Below are 21,876 nucleotides of genomic sequence, written 5' to 3'. Positions count from 1 at the left end.
TTCCAGAGGTCTGTTCTTAACCTGAAACTGTTCTTAACCTGAGGTACCACTTTAGCTAATGGGGCCTCCCGCCGCACAATTTCTGTTCTCATCCTGAAGCAAAGTTCTTAACCCGAGGTACTATTTCTGGGTTAGCGGAGTCTATAACCTGAAGCATCTTTAACCTGAAGTGTTTGTAACCCGAGGTACCACTGTATTATTTAGCACAATATCCTGTTGTTCAGAGCAAAAGTAGAAAAAGCCTGTACCTGTACCTGTATCTGTTCTTCTTCCTGTAATACAGCCTTCTGTAAACTAGTGTTTCCCATATGGTTTGGACTACAATTCCCATTAGTCCCAGCCAACACAGTTGCCTTGGTCAAATAGGAGTTGTATCCCAAAAGATCTGGAGCACCCCAGATTGGGAAAGCTTCTGTAACAGATCATGGCCCATGCCTGAGGCACCCAATCAGCTTCACATGGGGTATGGCAATACAGATAATGCACTGTACACCATCATGTGGGAAAAACACAAGGCTGTGTCTTTTGTCATGATTAGAACATGTCTGGAAGTTGCAGCTTTACCTATGATGTTACGTGCAGGCGTTTACTTTCCCAACTACTCTATATGGATAGGCAGTTGAGTGTAAGGCTATCTGGGTGAAATCAGCAGACATTATCCCATTCCTTCTCTCAACACATTCATCAGAACATCTGCACAGATGTATTGGTTATCTTAATGCGTGTAACGCAGCCTCACATTGATGTTTATATAAAAGCCCACATAAAGTATAGCATAATTTCTACTGAGTTTGATGCAAAAAACCCAGCTAATTAAGCATTTTAAACACATGACCTGTACCTATTGGAACAAGGCACTTATACAGTATATCTCTTATTGAACAAGTTGCTTCCTTCTGCAATAAATAAAAAATCTCATTCTATATGTTTAATGCCTGCCTCTATTAAAGTTTGTTGTGGTTTTAAATACCAGTGCAAAGAGGGTAAGATTAGCTTTAAAGTGAATGTGATCTTTAGAGATATCCACAATCTCCAGTTACCGCAGACTTCCTGCAGTACGGGCAGACTAGGTAAATATATATCTTTTCTAATGAGGCACGGTATAGTTTTTAAATGGTTTATATCTAAGTTGTTCCTAGTTTTTATGTACTGCTGATTTCTAAATATCCCATTATTTGTACCATATGCTCCTCTGAAGTCATTGTTTAGCAGCGCAGCAAAAGAAATACATAAATCTGGCAATGTAGCATGAGTCTGTGATTTTATTTCAGTCACTGTCAATCAACTACCATTCATGTAAGTTGGAATCAGAGCCAAAACATGTAATTAAATCATGGATGATGTCCTGGAATGATGGGGGGAGGGGAAGGAATATGGAATACTCCTGTAGACAGTGCCATGTACAGTTTACATTACACATATTACCAAATAAGCAGTAAAAGGGCGGGGGGGGGGGAACACTGTAGAAGGAATTTTCATGGCAGTGATGGTTCAAGGTACTGCATAACCAATTCTGTGTCTCCACTGTGGGGTGTGTGTGTTTTTCCCTCCCATACAAACAGCAACTCACCATCCTTTCCCCCTAACAGTACATGGAAAAATCCACTTTTGAAATTCACTGGATGAGGAGCTTATGGTCCTCCAGGTGTTGTTGAACTCCAACTTCCATCAGCTGCAGCCAGCATAGCCAGTGAACAGGGATAATGAGAGCTATAGTCCCTCAACATCTGGAGGACCAGAGATTATCCAGCCCTGATATAAAGAAAAATACTCAACAATGCAACACCTTGTAGGAGCTCTGTACATTATGTCATTATGCAGTATAACAATAACAGTATCAAAGCGATGTAGTAATAATAACAAAACATTAAAATATTCTGTTATCTTTCCCTTGCAAATGATGACAGTATACAATAAACCACCAAAGGAAGCATAAAATGGGGGCTCAGGCAAGGGACGCATACAAACACCAAAATGGTTGACGGAGCCACTACCCTTTGGAAAAATGTTATGGTTATTACTGGGATATGTGAGAATGTGGTTTGTGTCGTCTGAAAACTACCGCCACGTATATATTCTTAAGCTAACCTTTTCTGTTCCAAATTGTCAGTTTGGAAACACAATACAGCCTTGTTTATCTTATAGTGTATGAGTCACATAAATCTCTTTGGTAAGCAGTAGCTCAATAAACAGTCCTTTTTGCTTTAGGGTAGGGGCCAGGTTGTAGGCTTGGAGTGGGAGAAGAGAAGGTTTGGTATGTGTGTTATTAATAGCAAATTGCTAATAAACTTGCGGGGGAGTGTGCACAGAGAGGATCCCCCCCCAAAAAAGAAATATGTGGAGTGCTCACAAGAGAAATTTGAAAAACCAAGAACATCTATGAATTGCTTAGTGGCTGCCCAGTTGGCAACTCACCTCTAATACACCTTGGTAAGTCCTTAGAGGGGAATTAGCGGTAAACCTCTGATACACAGGCATCAATGCAGCCTGTGTCATGCCCTTAAGCAGATGTTATTTGTTGCTGTAGGGCAGGGTTGGGCAGACTTTGGGTTTGCCATATTTGCTTTGTTTCCCCACTCTAGAACTCCTAGTATCTGTCATTCAGATCCAGGTGTAAAATACATATGGTTAGGTGTACATTCCAAGCCCTGGGATTTATTTTAAGTACCAGAACTGAACCGAGCCTACATTCCTTTCACATCGAAGTCCACTCCTGGCTTTCTTTCTTAATTTCAAAAGCATAATTTAGGTGCAAAAATCATGTTGTTGTGGCTTTGTTAAACAATTGGGAATCAGAAACTCTTACTGATCTTCTATAAATACTAGTAGATCCCAATCTAGGGCAGTATTCATCTAAGTATGTGCACAAGTAGAATGACTTCCGCTTGTGCAAACGGATTCTCCGCTCTACCCCCCATGCACCCTGAACCGCCCCCAAGGCTGGTAGAAAAAGATTCCATTGCAGAAACAGAAGTCATTCCACTTGCCCAAAATGCTACTTAGTGCTGCTTTGAACACAGCCCAAGGCCAACTGGTACATTCTGCCTCCCTGTTTGTGAGGGAGAACTAGAACTTGATCTTATTTTCCCCCTGCCTCTTTTGGTTTAATATGTATTACACATTTGATTTTGATATATTCTGCTCTGAGGTTGCTTCAACAATGAAGAGCAGGTAAGAAAAATCTTAAATAAAAGAATTAAGAGAATTAACTCATAATCACAGTGTCTTCTGAGTTCAAAATATATTTGAATTTTGTATGCTTTTTGAAGTTATGCATTAAGTTATGCATTAAAAATAAATTATTCCAATTGTTTCAATCACATTTTTTAAAGCTTCTGTAAATCCACAGGCAGTCTGCAAGGAGTGCTGGTGCTGTTTGATATTAAGGGAGAGTGAATGAAATACATTTAAAACTATCATTTAAACAGTGGCTACTGTGCATATAAAGTAACATGCCTTTGCACCACATGGAGTTTTACAAAATATTCCCAAGCTGCCTTCCAGCTTTACACATGTGGCGGTCTCTTCGTTTGCAACCGAAATGGGGACACTGCTGGAATGGAACAAAGTAGCTACTTAACACATAAGGCTTTTTACACATTGGGCTTGAGTGGAATTTGGCCAGGAAACTTGGGTTAATGCCTCTGCTCTCAGTAAAGTTTTCATGGGATCTTTAGCATCATATTTTTCAGCTTTTGCTCTGCATTTTATGTGGGTATAATTTCCAGGTGCAAATAAGTCTGTTACATTTTAATAGCCTAATAATACAATGCAACAGAAAGTTTAACATTAATTCAATTAATTTCTACAGGAATTAGTTAGGAGACTTAACTTTGGCTGGGTTGTGCCTTAAGGCTACGGTCCTCAAATTGCATTCTCTTGTATATTTGTGCAGTAGCCCTGCTGGTTTTAATGACACTTGTCAGCATGCAGCCTGGTGCTATGCATGGGTATTCAGAAAGAAAGAAATCCTTCTGTGTGCAGTGGGGCTTCCTTCCAAGTAAGTGTGAATAATTATTATTATTATTATTATTATTATTATTATTATTTATTATTTATACCCCGCCCATCTGGCTGGGCCTCCCCAGTCACTCTGGGCGGCTTCCATAGAAAGCAAAAATACAATAAAATATCACACGTTAAAAACTTCCCTGAACAGGGCTGCCTTAAGATGTCTTCTGAATGTCAGGTAGTTGTTTATCGCTTTGACATCTGCTGGAAGGGCATTCCACAGGACGGGCGCCACTACCGAGAAGGCCCTCTGCCTGGTTCCCTGTAGCTTTACTTCTCGCAATGAGGGAACCGCCAGAAGGCCCTCGGCGCTGGACCTCAGCGTCTGGGCAGAATGATGGAGGTGGAGACGCTCCTTCAGGTATACTGGACCGAGGCCGTTTAGGGCTTTAAAGGTCAGCACCAACACTTTGAATTGTGCTCGGAAACGTACTGGGAGCCAATGTAGGTCTTTCAAGACCGGTGTTATATGGTCTCGGCGGCCGCCCCCAGTCACCAGTCTAGCTGCCGCATTCTGGATTAGTTGTAGTTTCCGAGTCACCTTCAAAGGTAGCCCCACGTAGAGTGCATTGCAGTAGTCCAAGCGGGAGATAATCCGAGCATGCACCACTCTGGCGAGACAGTCCGCAGGCAGATAGGGTCTCAGCCTACGTACCAGATGGAGCTGGTAAACAGCTGCCCTGGACACAGATTTGAACTGTGCCTCCATGGACAGCTGTGAGTCCAAAATGACTCCCAGGCTGCGCACCTGGTCCTTCAGGGGCACAGCTACCCCATTCAGGACCAGGGAATCCTCCACACCTGCCTGCCTCCTGTCCCCCCAAAACAGCACTTCTGTCTTGTCAGGATTCAACCTCAATCTGTTAGCCGCCATCCATCCTCCAACCACCTCCAGACACTCACATAGGACCTTCACCACCTTCACTGGTTCTGATTTAAAAGAGAGGTAGAGCTGGGTATCATCCGCATACTGATGAACACCCAGCCCAAACCTCCTGATGATCTCTCCCAGCGGCTGCATGTAAATGTTGAAAAGCATGGGGGAGAGGACAGAACCCTGAGGCACCCCACAAGTGAGAGCCCAGGGGTCTGAACACTCATTCCACCACTTTCTGAACACGGCCCAGGAGGAAGGAGCGGAACCACTGTATGACAGTGCCCCTAGCTCCCAGCCCCTCAAGACGGTCCAGAAGGATGTTATGGTTGATGGTATCAAACGCCGCTGAGAGATCCAGCAGAACTAGGAAACAGCTCTCACCTTTGTCCCTAGCCCACCGAAGATCATCAACCAGTGCGACCAAGGCAGTTTCAGTCCCATGATGAGGCCTGAATCCTGACTGGAAGGGATCCAAATGGTCCGCTTCTTCCAGGCGTGCCTGGAGTTGTTCGGCCACCGCTCACTCAATCACCTTGCCCAAGAATGGAAGATTTGAAACTGGGCGATAGTTGGCCATCGTGGCTGCATCTAAAGATGTTTTTTTAAGAAGCGGTTTAATAACCGCCTCTTTCAGCGGATCTGGGAAGGCTCCCTCATGGAGGGAAGCATTCACCACCCCACGAAGCCCATCGCCCAGTCCTTCCCGGCTAGCTTTTATAAGCCAGGATGGGCAAGGATCCAGGAGACAGGTGGTTGGCTTCACTCGTCCAAGCAGCCTGTCCACATCCTCGGAGGTAACAGATTGGAATTGATCCCACTCAACTTGACTAGACAGAACTCTAGCACTCTCCCGCCCCAGCCCTACTCCCACGGTGGAGTCTACTTCTTCCCGAATCTGAGCGATTTTATCTGCAAAAAACTTTGCAAAATCATTGCAGGAGAACATGTGGCCCGTACTGGGCCCCGATGTTGCAGGTGGTTCCACTAAATTGTGAACCACCTGAAAAAGTCTCCTGCTGCTGTTTTCTGCAGATGCAATAGAGGCAGTGAAGAAATTCTTCTTCGCCGTCGCTATCGCCACTTGGTAGGCTCGACGTTGAGCTCTAACCTGTGTCCAGTCAGATTCGGAATGAGTTATCCGCCACCGGCGCTCTAGCCGTCTCAACAATTGTTTCATTGCCCTCAGATCTGTGGAAAACCACGGGGCTGTCCGGGCTCCATGCAATCGGAGAGGGCGCTTTGGAGCCAAACAGTCAATAGCCCTGGTTAACTCCACATTCCAGCGGGCCACCAGGGAATCGGCTGAAAGGCCATCAACATGGGATAAAGCATCCCCTACCACTCTCTGGAAACCATTTGGATCCATTAAGTGGCGCGGGCGGACCATCCGAATTGGTCCCACCTCCCTGCAGAGGGGATGGGTCGCAGAGAAGTCCAGTTGCACCAGGAAGTGATCTGACAATGGCACTTCTTTCGTTTCGCTTTTACTTAGTGTCAGATCACCAACATCCATAGAGGTAAACACCAAGTCCAAGGCATGTCCGCGACTATGGGTTGGGCCAGACTTATTCAGGGACAGCCCCGTGGAGGCCATGCTTTCCACGAAGTCCCGAGCGGCCCCTTGTAAGGTCGTGTCGGCATGGATGTTAAAATCCCCTAGGACGACCAAGCTAGGTGTCTCCAGGAGAACATCCATCACAACCTGAAGCAGCTCGGGCAGGGAATCCTTGGTGCAGCGGGGAGGTCGGTACACCAAAAGGAATCCTGTACTGCCCCTATTGCCCAACTTCCAGAACATGCACTCGGAAAACTGGGTCTTCCCAATAGGACGCCTGGTGCAAACTAACGACTTCCTAAAAATCACTGCAACCCCCCCTTCCCGCCCACATGACCTGGGTTGCTGTGCGTAAGAGAAACCTGGTGGACAAGCAGTGGCAAGGACAGGCCCATCTGCTTCATCCAACCAAGTCTCTGTTACACATGCCAGGTCAAGTCCTCCATCCATGATCAAGTCATGGATGGCAGTAGTCTTATGAATCATTGACCTGGCATTGCACAGCAGCACCTTCAGGTCATGTGGGTATCCCTTGCTGATTCTAGTATCCATCCAGTCAGGACCAGACCCGGAGGCAGGGATAGTCCCCAGACAGCGACTAAACCTGCCCCCTCTGTAATGACATGGTCTAGTCTTAGCGTAACTCCTCCTCCTACCCATGATCACTGAGATCGGTTGTCCCAGTGCATCCCCCCCCCTGTGGAACATGCCCCAGCCATTTTGTGGGCTGGGGCCCACTCCCCGGCAGCCCTGAACCCTCCCCCTAAGAACAAAATAATAGGATTGCAGCCACCTGCCTCAAATTGGACTCACATAGAACTGACAAGGGACCACCTAAGGGTTGCTTTCTCAGTACGTCTCAGGGGAGATGTAACTCCAAACAGTGTATAAGCTAGTAATAAACTTTGGGCTCATTCACACTGTCCTAGTTTGTGGCATAAGAAGAGCTAAAAGGCCCATATACCGTATTTTTCGCCCTATAGGACGCACTTTTTCCCCTCCAAAAATGAAGGGGAAATCTGTGTGCGTCCTATGGGCGAATGCAGGCTTTTGCTGAAGCTTGGAGAGCAAGAGGGGTCGGTGCGCACCGACCCCTCTCGCTCTCCAGGCTTCGGGAAGCTATTAGCAAGCCTGGGGAGCCCGCGGGAGTTCCTGCAGGGCTCCCTAGGCTGCGGATAGCAGCCTGCTGCCCGGAGCATGGAGCGCGCTGAAGCAGAGCGCCCCATGCTTCTGGCAGATATCCTTTTCTCCTCTAAAAACTATGGTAGGTGCGTTTTTAAAAGCTCGGGCTTCCCCCGCCCCAGCCCCGCGGCTGGGGGTAAATAAAATTTCCCCCTTTATTTCCCCCCCAAAAAAACTAGGTGCGTCCTATGGACTGGTGCGTCCTATAGGGCGAAAAATACGGTAGTCATCAGCACCCTGTTTTACACATGATGTCTCCGGGGCGGATGTCTCTGGATACCCCAAAAGCAAAGTACGAAGGCATATGGGGTGAACTATGTAGCCATTGATAGATTTATCATCTTGTGAATTTGTCTAATTCTCCTTTAAACCATCTAATCTAGTATCCGTTTGGTGACAGCAGATTCCATAAACGTATATATGTTGTGTAAAGTATTGCTTTCTTTGACCCTGAATCTATAGCCTAACCACTCATAAGCTTCACTGTATGTCCCCAGAGATCTAGTATTATGAGAGAGAAAAGAAGCTTCAGCACCCAGAGTAGTCTGGTTGCACTAGTGTAGCACTTCCCAAACTATGTTCTTTGGACCAACAGTGGTCCACAAGCTGCATTCAGGTGGTCCACAGCATGTCTGCATTCACTATTAATGTTGATTTCAAATGGTATATTATTGCTTGTTTTTTGAATCCCATAGAATTCAAATTGTGACCTGATAATATTCAATATAAGAAATAAAAGAAGCAATGCAATACAATTAAAAAGCATACGGCATCTAGCACAGTGCATTATAATTGGTACAACAGGCAGAAAACTAATTAAGTGGTCTGTGAAAACCCTCAGCTATTTTCAGGTGGTCTGGGAGGGGGAGAGTTTATGAACCACTGCAGTAAAGAATTAGGCTGGATCTACCCCGACCTTTTTAACATGATTAGAAATACTGTTCTAAAATGTCACAGGGCATACTATTAAATTGAGAAACATTCCTTGCCTTGTTTTGTCAGTAACAAGCAGTTTCCCTATTGCTGGTTGCTCTGTAGCCCCCTCTGGTGTCACATTTTAGCGACGCATTATTAACGTTACATGTAAAACATCATATTTCTATCTACATTATGAAAATCGTTCCTTAACTCTATCTTAACGTTATAAACCGTGAGTGTAGATCCACCCTTAGTGAGGCAGGACTTCCCTTTGCGGAAGCCATTCTTCTATATGCTTGATAATCTCATATTTAGTAATGCTTTCCACCAATTTATGTGGAACAGATGTTAAGCTAATTTAGGGTTGCCATATTTCAAAAGTTAGAATCTGGACATAAAAGTTGAGCTTTTTTATATATACCAATTTTCATTTATATTTTTCCCCCTTGTTTGTTTTAATGCTTTTAGCAAGTCTCCCTCCCTCTTCCCCTTGTTGTTGTTGTATTGCCAGAGTTGTTATTCCCTTTGTTCCTTCATTCCTTTTTTGTTTGTTTGTTTAAATTTACTTAAGGAGACATTCTTGCCTCATGTAGCTTTAAGCAATGCCCTTTGTGGGGCAGAAAAGTAAAAATGTAATTGCATATTTCAAGAAGCCTGCAAGGGTCTCTGCAGAGACCACTGTTATCTTTAAACTACAGCCTCCGGCTTGGTAGGGACCACCCTTTCCACACCCTTCATGCTCCTCAGCACCAGTTCCTGCCCTCTTCACTTGCTACTCTCCTCAACAGCCCTTGCACCTTACACACTGTAAAAGGGTTTAGGTATAGGGTGAATGTTGTGGTGAATGCTGTCTGTATTATCCTCAAGGGTTTTTACTCCACAGCCCACACAACCCTTAATGTTAGCAGGGAAATATATAGCGTGTCCAGGTGCAGTGAAGCCGCAGGTAGTGGAGCAAAGATATGGTGAAGTTGCAATGAGTACAGTACAACCATATTGGGATACAACAGACCACAACTTTATTGATTACAAATGTCAGCAGGTTTTGGCACAGGTATTGGGTCTGTATCCTGAATTAATCAGCCTGCTGCTGGTTGATTATTTAGCAGGGTTAACCAGGGTTAAGTATTGCCCTTGACATACATCAAATTGGGGTTACACCTCGGAGGCCACTATTTTGGGAGTGCTATGGCTCATAAGCCCCTGTCTGGACTTCTGGACAGAGACACCTCTCCCTGGATCCCTTTAACGGGATACCTTGATTCCTTGGACTGGGGCGTGGGGCTCCCGATCCCCCCACAACCACCTTGACCAAGGAATGAACCCAGACCCTTATCCACCACCCAAGTCAGCCCCTTCATGCCGACTCACTACCAAATTGCTCACATCTGCATCCAATCCCTAATGCAGTTGTGAATGCCCAACAATCAAACCTTGGTGACCGTTGGCAACAATTTTAGCTCATTGGGTCTATACAGGGCCCCATTATCAAATTCGATACCCCCCCCCACGTTGCAACACTGTGTGCTGCACCCCCCTGCTCATTTTCTTCTGTGCACAGGCGGCTCATATGGACTCCGTGGGTTCTGCCTTTCTAGCAGTTCTGACCACAAAACTTTCATCAGTGGGTGTGCTGCATGCAGCACCTGAAGGTCCGCTGCTGCAGTAAAGTTTAGGTTGATGACTTTCCTGGTTCCCTGACCATTTTCTCTTAACTGAATGATCTGAGCATCCAGCAGGCCTACCACTGCGATGTGAGATGTCATCCAAGGCGATGTGAGATGTCATATGTTATATGAGCCTGGGCATCCAAACCAAAGTTCCCCTGCAGCTGGTAAGCAGTCCTTACCAAGCACAGTTAGCAGCGATGCCAACTTCAGGAAAAGCTTTAGTGAGCAGAGCTGAGTGCTGAGAGTAGCTTTGTTTTCCAACTGCTCTTGCCTAGTGTCCCTGTTGTTTTGCAGATTTCATTTGGGGGAGAAAACAAATCACAGTTAAGCCATAGTTGCATAGCTGTCAACTTACAGATTTGAAAATAAGGGATCAGCAGCCTTGAAAATAAGGGACCAGCAGCCAAAATAAGGGACCTGCAGCCTCACCTGTTCCAGGCACTCCAGTCTTCCTGTCCTCCTGCAGTCTGGTCAAACTCATGCTGGTAGCTTCGAGAACACTGCCCAACCAACTTTGTAACCAGAGGTTCAACTGAATAGAATCTGAATCACATGCACCACAAGGCCTATGCAGCCTCAACTTAAGATGGCTCCCCGGCCTGGCTTTGCACTGCAAAGTTTGCAGCAGCACGTGCAACAAAATGGCGTCCAGCATTCAAAAAACCCCTCAGCTTGCATTAACTAGCCACACACTAGGCATGCAAGCTCCACTCCCCAGTCGTTCTTAGACTTCTTGTTGGGTGAGCAACACAGCCAAGCAACACAGTTGGAACCTCCCTCCTCCCTGGCTGGCAGGGAGGGAGGGAGGGAGGGAGAGGAGCTGCTTCCTTTGAAATTTAAGAGACATCATTTAAGGGACATCCATCAAAAAGGGACAGCAGCGGGACATGGCGCTGGAGTAAGGGGCTGTCCCTTCAAATAAGGGACACTTGACAGCTATGCATAGTTGAGAAGATGCCTGCCTTCACAGTTAAAGTTAAACCATAGTCAGTGGATCAGCAACAAACCTTGATTTATTTTATGAACAAGCCCATAGTTAAGGCACTGTACTGGGCTCAGATGTAATGCTAAATCAGGGTTTATTAACTAAGGTTTATTTAACTGTCGCCTAACCTGATATGCAATCCAGGTATATCCAGGTTTCATTATAAAATTGTCTCTTCTGTGTTGTTAGCTGTTACTTGAAACACTATTACTTAGCAATCTCTCTTCCATAGCATAAATGAATAAATATGCTCCTTTTGTATCCACTCTTGTTAAAGCTATTCTGAGCATGCAACCATATCTGTCACCCCTAGTTCTGTGCTACTTATTACCTACGTATCTATTTTGATTCCATTGAAACAACCAAGTAAGATGTTTAGTATTTAATTGAAAGCATAAATTTGAGGCAACTAAAGGGGAGGAATTTGAAGCCCTAGGAATGGTGGCCAGACCTAAGCTTTTAACATACCGTTTGAAAAATCTGACTTTACAGCAGCATCTGGGAACAGTCTTCATGTTTCCTTTATCACTTTAATTCCTTTTGTATGGAACAACACAATTTGGAAATGGAAAAAACAATGGCATGTATTGTATTAGTCTAAAAAGCACTGTAATTGGAAATGCTTCACACTGGAACAGAATCACATCTCCTGCACTTATCTTTTGTGCACCAGCCTCCTGTTTTATCTGCATATGAGCTTGAACTTAGGAAAGTTGGATGAGTGCTTGTTTTTAACAAGGGCATCTTCATGTTTGCAATATTAATGTTTGGCAATCTTACTCTTCTGCTCATTATGACACTATCTAAAATGATAGTTCTTATCAGGGTGGTTGGATTCTTTTCCCTGTGTCCCTGTGAGGGGAAAGCTTAGTTACGCTTGATTTTGCGTGACTGGATAAATATGCACAAAGCACTCCTTTGAATGTTTAAAATATAAGCTGGTTAGTCATTGTGCAAGTTATGGTTCATGATGGTACAGGCGGGAGGAATCTGTGGCCTTCCAGAGGATGTTGGACTCTGTCTCACATCCCCAGCCACCATAGCCAATGGCCAGGGATGATAGGAGTTGTAGTCTAACAACATATGGAGGGCCCAGGTTCCTCTGCCCTATTGCATCACTAGGGAGTAATAGCCTAGGAAGGGCCAATCTGTGACCCTCAAATTGTGACCCAATCTGTGAGCTGTAGTTCCCATCAGCTCCAGCCAGCATGGTCAGTGATAGAGCATTATGGAAGTTGTACTTCATCAACATCTGAAGGTTACCAGTTCTAGGCCTGTCTTGCCTTCTGTGAAATGAACCTGGAGAAGGCAGTGCATAGATGGACTAAGAATTGTCAGTTCCCTAATGAAAGGTCTGCTGCTGGGGGAAGAATCACATGAGCATAAGATGGATGATGGTGCATAGTTGAATGCCAGGAGTCACCCTTGGCACACTGAAACTCTTCAGAATTTAACATTTCGGGAAACATTTATTTAAATTAACCTGCATGACTTAATCCATTCAGTACATTGGCTAAATAGTAGAAACTTTTAAAGTTTGCTGTTCCCCTGGTAACCAAGAAAACAGAGCGCTTCATACACAATAGCAGATCAAAGAAACTGCAGCACTGTATGTTTCTACTGGGAACTGTTTCTGACAGATCACAGATACACAGCAATGAGCTCCTTCACTGCTAAATTACCAGCTGTTGAACTGTAGCCAACAGCAAAAATTGGGTCGTGGTGACATTTCTTTATTGTGCTAAATTAATGTTTCCATTATCTTATTTATGATCTTAGTTATTATATTGCCTCTAAGGTCACTTCCCTGATTTTACAAGGACACAGACACTGTCAGGCGTTAAAGAATGGGGCTGAGTGGCCAGCAATCAGCCTTTTGACCTTTTTCTCTGGTTCCTATTCCTCGCTTCAAATGTAGAAGGCATATTATTTGAAGCTAGCCATGTAGGCCTGGCAAAGAGATAGCTCCAATGTTTATTTGTTTGTTTGTAGTTGTATTTAGATGATCAGATAAATAATCAGAGTGGGCTTACATCTGGGACATCTGTGTCAACATTGTATGTGCTGGAAACATTTCTTTTTTCTGGCTAGACTTGCAAAGCAAATTCTAGTGGCTATCGTCATATATAATCTGTGGACTGTATTCATATAGATAGGGAACATACACATGCAGGTGCTGGATTCCATGTTCATATCCCTGACTGAAGGACCATGCATGCAAACAGGTGCTGTGTACGTAGTTCTTGGCTAGATTTAGCTGCACACCTGGAATTGCAAACATATAATTGGAAAGAGCATTAATGAGTTCTTTGGAAAGATATCAGGGGGTTGAATTTAAACCATCCACTCTCTTCCCAAACAGCCAATCACAGCTATCACCACTTATCTATGCAGAATTATGTGTGTCTGAGCACTGCCTGGTGAGCATGTGTTTAACTGGATTGCTGCAAGAAAATTTCTGTCTGAAGTGGGTTTGTTATTCCTCCTAGCTCCCTTCCAAAAATAATATAAGCACTGGTGTGGGCTTTTGTTCTCCAGAGTGGACAATATAAACAACATTCCTGATTGTAGGTACAATTAATATTTGTATTAATTTTGAGGTATTTTTCATTTTCTGGAAAATTATTTCTTCCATGTTGTGTGAGGGGCTCTGTTTTACCAGTATATACCTGGAACAAATAATTATTTTTCCTAGGAAGGTCAGCTACCTACCTACTTAGCAATAGTTGAGTCAACTGAAATGACAACCATTAGGTTGAATGCATTAACCCAAGGTAGAACTCTTTTGTGTCCATAGCACACACACAAGATTTTCAGTAGATGCAGCTTCTCCCTCAATTACAGTTATATTGTATTTATTTATTCATTTATATCCCATTTTTCCTGCAAGGAGCTCTGGTTGGCGCACGTGGTTCTTCCTCTCCCCATTTTCCGTCCTCACAACAACCGTGTTATGGCTGAAGCCTAGAACCCCAGACTCCCCAGTCATAGTCCAACACTTGAACCACTAGACCACACCAGCTATGAGAGAACAGGCTTCTAAAATCTTCTTTTCTGCATAACAATTAAAAGTACAAGCTCCTGACATATATTCAGCTTGAATGAGAATCATCTAATCCATGCATGTCCAACTCCCAAGAGACTGTGATCTGTAATCTACTCACAGTATAAAAATACTGACAATGATCATTGTCATTGCCAGGAGTTGTTGAGCTTTTTTAAGGGGAGGGTTAACATTAAGGCGACACGGGTGGCGCTGTGGGTTAAACCACAGAACCTAGGACTTGCTGATCAGAAGGTCGCCGGTTTGAATCCCCGCCACAGAGTGAGCTCCCGTTGCTTAGTCCCTGCTCCTGCCAACCTAGCAGCTTGAAAGCACGTCAAAGTGCAAGTAGATAAATAGGTACCGCTCTGGCGGGAAGGTAAACGGTATTTCCGTGCGCTGTTCTGGTTCGCCAGAAGCAGCTTAGTTATGCTGGCCACATGACCTGGAAGCTGTACGCTGGCTCCCTCGGCCAATAAAGTGAGATGAGCACCGCAACTCCAGAGTCGGTCACGACTGGACCTAATGGTCAGGGGTCCCTTTACCTCTTAACATTAAGGCAATCACTAAACCTGATGCCACCGATCAACCGGGGGCACCTCCACGATTGACCATTCAATCGCGATTGATTCTAATCCAACCCCCTGCAATGCAGAAATATGCAGCTGTCCCATACGGCAATCGAAAATGCAACCTTGGTGTTATCAGCACCACACTTTAACCAACTGAACTATCTAGGCTCAGTTAAGATAGAACCAATTGCTGCAAGGCAGATTTATTAACCAGCTGCCTTCCAATTTTCCCATTGAGTTTTGAGTTTTCCCAATGAGTTTTGTTAAGAACATAAGAAGCTACTGTGTGCCATATACTGAATCAGATGATGAAGCTTCAGTATTGTTTCTGCTACGATGAATGACGGATTTCTAGACTTTCATTGCTCCTCCAGATGACCTATTTATAGAGTATTCATCTTGATTTGCTTGCACAAAGCTTTTGTGGAAGTTATATCTGGTCTTTATTGAGCATTCATTCAGCTTTGTTGTATGACAGTGAGCATTCATTCTGTAGAATAACTCCGTTTACTCCGGAGTAAGGTGGAGGTTATTTAATTCAGACAGAATTTTGATTCCACATGTCATCCTACATGACCCTGAGACCTTTCTGATCAGTTGTGAAGTATCATTACACTCTCCCATCACAGCAGGGCTAGAATGACTGTGAAATGTTCTTTTTGCCTTTCAAAATCAAGATGGGGTTATTTCAAATAGCTTCTATTTTTAGAGACTCTTTGCCCATGCTGCATTTTGCAAAGCATATACAAGAGCAGAGGTGACTTTAGCCAGGCCTTTGAAACCTGAGTATTTTTTTTAACCAACCAATATGCAATTGATATTTTTACAGCTGTCATTATAGTAGTAGTGTGTTTCTATGTTGTACAGCACATTTTCCTGTGAAAGTGTGGGTTGTAAATATTTGAATACAGTGGTACCTCAGGTTAAGTACTTAATTCAGTCTGCAGGTCCGTTCTTAACCTGAAACTGTTCTTAACCTGAAGCACCACTTTAGTTAATGCGGCTGCCAGAGCATGATTTCTGTTCTCATCCTGAAACAAAGTTCTTAACCCAAGGTAATATTTCTAGGTTAGTGGAGTCTGTAACCTGAAGTGTATGTAACTTGAAGCGTATGTAACCTAAGGTACCACTGTAAATATTTTTTTCCAAATTTTTATAAATTTTCATCCCTTTTAAATTTACTTTGGGTAGAATTCGACCAAGTTTTATTCAGAGTAGACTTGGTGAAATTAATGGACCTATCCTAGTCATGTTCGTTAATTTTAATGGGTCTAGTTTCGGTAAAACATGATTGAATACCACTCTTTATCTTTCTTCACTTTCCTAACTCAGACACTGTTCTAACTCAGACCCAATTGGCAGTAGGAGTGAGGCAGACCTGCAGAGCTACCTTCCCAACACCAGCATTGGTCCAGCTTACTGGATAGGAGCTGGAGTAGGATAGGGTGGTAGTGAGTTTGGTCTACACAGATGAACCAATGGAGCCAATCCAGTGCTCCCCCTGGTGCATCTGCCTCTTAACCATTCTGCTTCACCCCAGCACTGTCCAGGACAGCTGTAACAATACTGGTGTCCAGAGGTTGGGTCTACACCAGTAAATTAGTCATTGTTGCTAATCACTGGTTGAGTACATGAAGGTTCCTGCATACACCCTTGTGTATTCACATGATGCTGCAAAGAAGAATCCACGTACTGGACAAAGCCATATTGAAAAATATTTTAGCTGGAGTGTTTTTCCTTTTTTCTATTACCTGCCCTGCTTCTGTGTCCCACCAGGAAAGGAGTCTAGGCTGGTGGGCGCAAGGGACAGGGCTTCCTCAGCCATGGCCCCAAGATTTGGGATAACGCAAGTGGTGGTGGTTTCTCTCTCTCTTCAGTTTTGCAACTTCTCTCTCCAGCTTATCTGGAAGATGGCTCCATAGTAAGTCAATAAAAAGACATCCATTCTTTTGTTGTGATTCCTACATCACAGGGGATTGGATTAAATGACCCTATGATTCTCTGATGAGAAAATCACGGGCGTAGAGCTTAATACTCCGGGTTCATGGGGGCTCACTACTTCAGATCTTAGCTCATCACTGATAGTAGTAACATTAAGCAGAAATGCAGATGGTCCTTGCCCTGTTTTCCTAAGAGACCTTCCTTTTTAGTGGTGCGCAAGACATACAACACAAAAGCTCACACTCTGCCCATATATGATGAACTATTTTTTGTACACCCATTTTCCACACTAGTTTGAGGCATGTGGCTTTTGGGAGTGAATGCTCAGAGAAGAATGCTGCAATCTGATAGCAGAATCCTTTGTGGTTGTATTTGTCCTCTTAGCTTTTGTTCTCCTTGGTTTTCTTTAACCCGAAGTGCCTGCAGGCTGCACTCTTGTTTAAGGGCTGTGATTTTGTCATGGTACATTCTGAGGGAAAATTATGGATTAGTTATGGTTGGGTTTTTTGTTGTTGTTTTTAAGTTATGGTGAATTTTTAAAAAAGTTATCAGTATTCAACTTGTGGGTGCATGCATGCACATTTCACACCAATGGACAGACAAGTGTACGATGCATATTCCACCCACCCACCAACCATGTTTCTAGATTTCATTTCTAAACCAGGTTTGAGGTTCCACATTGCAGGTATTTGCTTCCTTTTGACCTCTTCTTTAAGACTGATCTGTAGAACAATATAAGTTGACGTATTAGTCCAAATGTTAAGCTGTTTTCTTGCTAGCTCTCTTATAAACCTATATCGGTGCTTATAATATTAGCACTTGAGCATCTTTCCAGTTGAAACTTTTATTTATTTATTGTTTTATATAACAACACTTTATCCCCTATTTTATCCTCTTAACAACCCTGTGAGGTAGATTGGACTGATAGAAAGTTTACCTAGAATGCTTTATGACTTATTGGAGACGTGAATCTGAGTCACTATAGTGAGTCTAATCACTATACTTTTTCTACCTTTATTTTGCCCTCAGTTTCCTTTCTTTATTTGGATAGCTGCCCAACACATTGTATCCAGGGGAAAGGATTTATTTAGGATACTTAGAACTCTTTTTCTTTGTCTCTGTCTTGCCGGTTCAGACACCTACATTATGCATGTTTGTAAGGAAACCATTTTTGCACATCTCAGTCCTCTTCTCCAGAAAATGCATGATTTAATTCTGGAGAGGCCACATTGTTAGAAGAAAAACTTGACGTTTCATGTTCAGCAGTGATGCTAACATTTAACTGGGATTGCATCATTCAAATGAAATCATTGATAGTTAAATAAAGTGATTGCCTTGGCACAGGGACCTGATGTTGAGGTTTCATCATGAAGAAGAATAGGACAGAGTGACCTCTGTGTATTATGTATCATTCTTGCTGTGGAACATCGACTGCATGTCTTTAAGCAAACGTATGCTGCAGCTGGACGAGTTTGGCAATAGGAAAGCTTAGTTTTTGGCTTTGTGGGAAAGGACGGAGGGGCATAAAATGTTTGGGTGTGTGTTGTTTTTTGAAGAATATTGATAATAGCGGATGGGAAGTATCATAATTACTTGCTGAATTATGTGAAGGTTTTGTTTCTCTTTACAAAGAGCCCATTGTGGTCATGTAAATGGCCATTATGACTAAGCAAATTAAACCCTCTAAGGCATCTGTTCTTTTCAAAACAACAACAATCAAAACTGCTCTTCCTACATTTCTCAAAAGTATTGTAGACAATGATGAAGCCAATTAAAAAAACAACAACTGGAGTGCAACTAAGCTTTGGAAGTTTAATGTGGTTTAAGTTGCACAGCACGTTAAGGGCATAATTTTGCAATACTTGAGATACAATAAAGCCATAAAACCCTGCCCAGCATTGTCCCTTGTTAGAGGTGTTTTTCAACATCTGTCACCAGAGAGCAATTGCGCAATTAAAAATGCCTTGGATCCAGTGTCCGTTCAATGAATGGAAGGGTTCCATCAATTTGAGGAAAAGGCTATGCAGTGGAGACTCTTACTGGAGGAAGGGAGGTGGTTTTTGCTTATCCCCTCTTCCCTGTCCAGCCTCGCCTGCCACTTCCCAATGCTCTGGTTATAGCTCACTTTTCAACTAGAGTTCTCAGAGTGGCTAAACACAGCAGATACACCAAGTCATGTGCTCAAAAAAGCCAGTCCCATAGGAGCAGGAGCTGGCATCCATTCCAGAGGGCCATTGGCTCTATGAGGGTCATTGAGGAGACAGTCCAATTGAAGCAGGCCTTGATGTTGCCTTTGCTCTCTTCTTCCTTTCCACAGGACAGTTGGGAGGGGCAGATCTATGGAGATAGAAAGTTCTGGGGATTTGTAATGATCACTTCCAATATGAAGTGAATGACAAATGCTTAGTACTTTTCCAGGTCTGATTCACAGACCACTGGAGAATTCTTTTCTTTCTACCCCTTCCAATCCAAACCTCCTGTACCTCAGCCAAATCCACCAACTATTCCTTCAACTGATACCCAAAATTCCTACCATCCCACCCATGCTGATCTTCCAGTAGCAATCCCTGACAAGTGGAAGAAGGAAAAAATGGCAGAGTCCTCCATTGATTCCCTCCAATGACTGTTATGCTTCATGAATATACAGCATACCAGATACCACTAATGGGAGTGGGGGAAGACTTATTGCCAGTCTCCTAACCCAGGCACTGACCAGACCAATACCCACTTAGCTTCAGCAAGGTTGCTGTATCATGTGCCTTGGATCACAGCTCAGTTGCAGACTCTCCAGACCATTATCCCATATAAATGGGGGTTTGAAGCTGAGAGAATGATTGAGGCTTGCCTAATGATTTGGGTTATGTGTATGTGTATCTGAATCAGGGACTTCCCAGCTTACTGAACATTTTTATAAGGTGAGGATGTAATCCAAGAGCTAGCTTTGTCAGGGTTGCTTAAACTTAAGTTTTTCTTCTCAAATAAAGCCAGAAAGTAGAGTCATTAATGTAGTAGTGAGTAAACAATTATCTTGGGTAATCTATATCAATTACCTTTATGGTTTGGATTTCATCCAGTTCCAGCTCTGACTCAGTTCATATATGCATGCATGTCATTACTTATATCCAGGGTACTTTGGCTTATCTGAAACTTTGACAATCATAATTTCAATAACTCATTCGTTTGCAAGATTCCCAGAGTTACACACAGCGATAATACTTAATATTAAAGCTGTTGCCCTTATAAATACACTTAAAAGTATTGTGAACAAATCAGGACAAAAAGTCGATTTCTGTTGAAAAAATGAGTTAAGGTATCCAGTTCAACGTCAGTCTCTGAGTTTTATATTTAATTTTAGAAGCCATAACTAAATGTTTTAATTTGACATTATTCTTAACATCATGCTAATTTGTTCCAGATGTTCCTACAGAGCCAAACGCTGCAATTTTTGCATAGAAAGTATGTGCATGGGTGATTTATTCCAAAAGAGCTTCTATTTTACTGCATTTTATTTCTTCTCAATGAAGCACTTAACAACATGGTTCTCTTTAAGGCTTTTACTTAATCATATGGATATAATTTTTTTCAATTTACATTTTTAGTTCTTTAGTGGTGGACACGGGACGTTTCTTAAACTGGTTAGATTAAATGCACATGTCAAAAGCATCTTGTATGCAAGTCTGAAGCACTTTCTGTTGCAAAAGCCTTCATAGAAGATATAGAAGTGATTGTGGTTTGCTGCTAGGTTGTGGAATAGAGGTAAAAGGACCATGAAAACGTCAATGATTCCCCCTCACCAAATATTACATAATCATATATGACAATAATGTAAGTTCACTCTTTTCATATAAAAAAAGCATAGTACATTGTGAACACTTAAGACATGGGGAAAGAAGGGCCAGAAAAAAGCACACTAATTTTTTTTGTCATTTCTGGGCTGATGTTCAACATTTCAATTTAAAACCTATTTCCGTTGGGTTACATTTCCAGTTTTTCTCTAATATGATCTTGGAAAACTTTGCAATTAAGCAGATATTTTTAGAGCTGCGTACGAAATGTGAGATGCTTCCAATGTGAAACCTGCCACATTTGAACATATTGTACAGGCGTTACTATACCTAGAAACACCATTTCTGAAAAATTCCAAGAATGTCATCTGGCTCTGCTCTTTGGAAATGTGGCACACATGTAATGCAGTTCATCACAAGAAATCACCATGGACTTGTGGGACTGTAGGAAGCTGAGGAACAACATCCAGGAGAGCTGCCCTTTCTCCCTTTCACTGTGTAGACAGTCAGCATGATTCTGAAATTGTTTAATGCTGTGCTGAAACCTGTCCCATAAGTTCTCAAAATGTTTTCACCTGCAAAAGAGGCATCTGTTTTTCTGCATCTTTTTTTTTTGGGGGGGGGCACATATTTACAAGTGCTCACATGAGACATATGAGTTTCCTCAACACTGCTCCCGAGTTTCACTGTTATCCTTTATAGGGAACCATAGGTCATGGGTGTCATTGGGAAGCCACCTGATCAGGTCATACTGCGATGAGTGATATGGATCCAGCTCATAACATTTGCAAGTACTTAATATGTGATTAATTTTTATAGTCCTTTCCAACAGCTCAAGGGAACGTGGAGGAACGTTGGGGAAATTTGCATGTCATGTCAAAGTAGCTTGGTCAAGCGGTAGTTGCTCGCTGCAGACAGGCCATTTTTAAGCAACATGTGGTGAGAGACAGCTGGGATTGACAACAACAGGACTTGAACATTTGGTGGTAACCACCTCTCATTGCTCTACCACAAGCTATGGAGGAGAACTTCAGTTCGGTTTTCATTGGCAATGTATTTTTACTTTATCTTTATGACATCTATTCAGAACTGAATATAACTTCTTTATGCTGCCATGTCCTCAGTATCTCCAAACCCTCTTGTAGTTCCTCCCACATTTATTAAAAAGCTGTTCTTCATCACTTTCTGCTTTCTATGACAGGCAGAAATATTCAGAGTTCCCTAGGAATAGGCATTACTATTGAAACAATTCTGTGAATTGCAGCTCTCTGAGAGGAATAGGGGTCTTTTAACAACTCACAGCCCAATTAATGAACTACAGCTCCCATGATCCTTTG

The 21,876-nt window shown here is 43.0% G+C and overlaps 2 protein-coding genes across 5 annotated transcripts in view; one reads left to right on the top strand and one right to left on the bottom strand.

Annotated features, from left to right (window-relative positions):
- The window catches only part of GLIS1 (GLIS family zinc finger 1), a 197,116-nt gene that overhangs the window by 124,746 nt on the left and 50,494 nt on the right, over positions 1-21,876 (top strand). The gene's annotated exons all lie outside the window — the stretch shown is intronic.
- Positions 19,050-21,876, bottom strand: part of LOC309344499 (doublesex- and mab-3-related transcription factor 2-like) — a 75,588-nt gene continuing 72,761 nt past the window's right edge. Inside the window, exon 5 of the mRNA XM_081866918.1 lies at positions 19,050-19,091. The gene's annotated coding sequence lies outside the window, so the exon portion shown is untranslated. The remainder of the gene's footprint in view (positions 19,092-21,876) is intronic.

This window comes from Podarcis erhardii (assembly GCF_964252035.2).
Source record: "Podarcis erhardii genome assembly, chromosome: 6".
NCBI classification, from domain to species: domain Eukaryota; kingdom Metazoa; phylum Chordata; class Lepidosauria; order Squamata; family Lacertidae; genus Podarcis; species Podarcis erhardii.
Note: the sequence above shows the minus strand (reverse complement) of the source record. Positions and strands in the feature narration are given on the sequence as shown.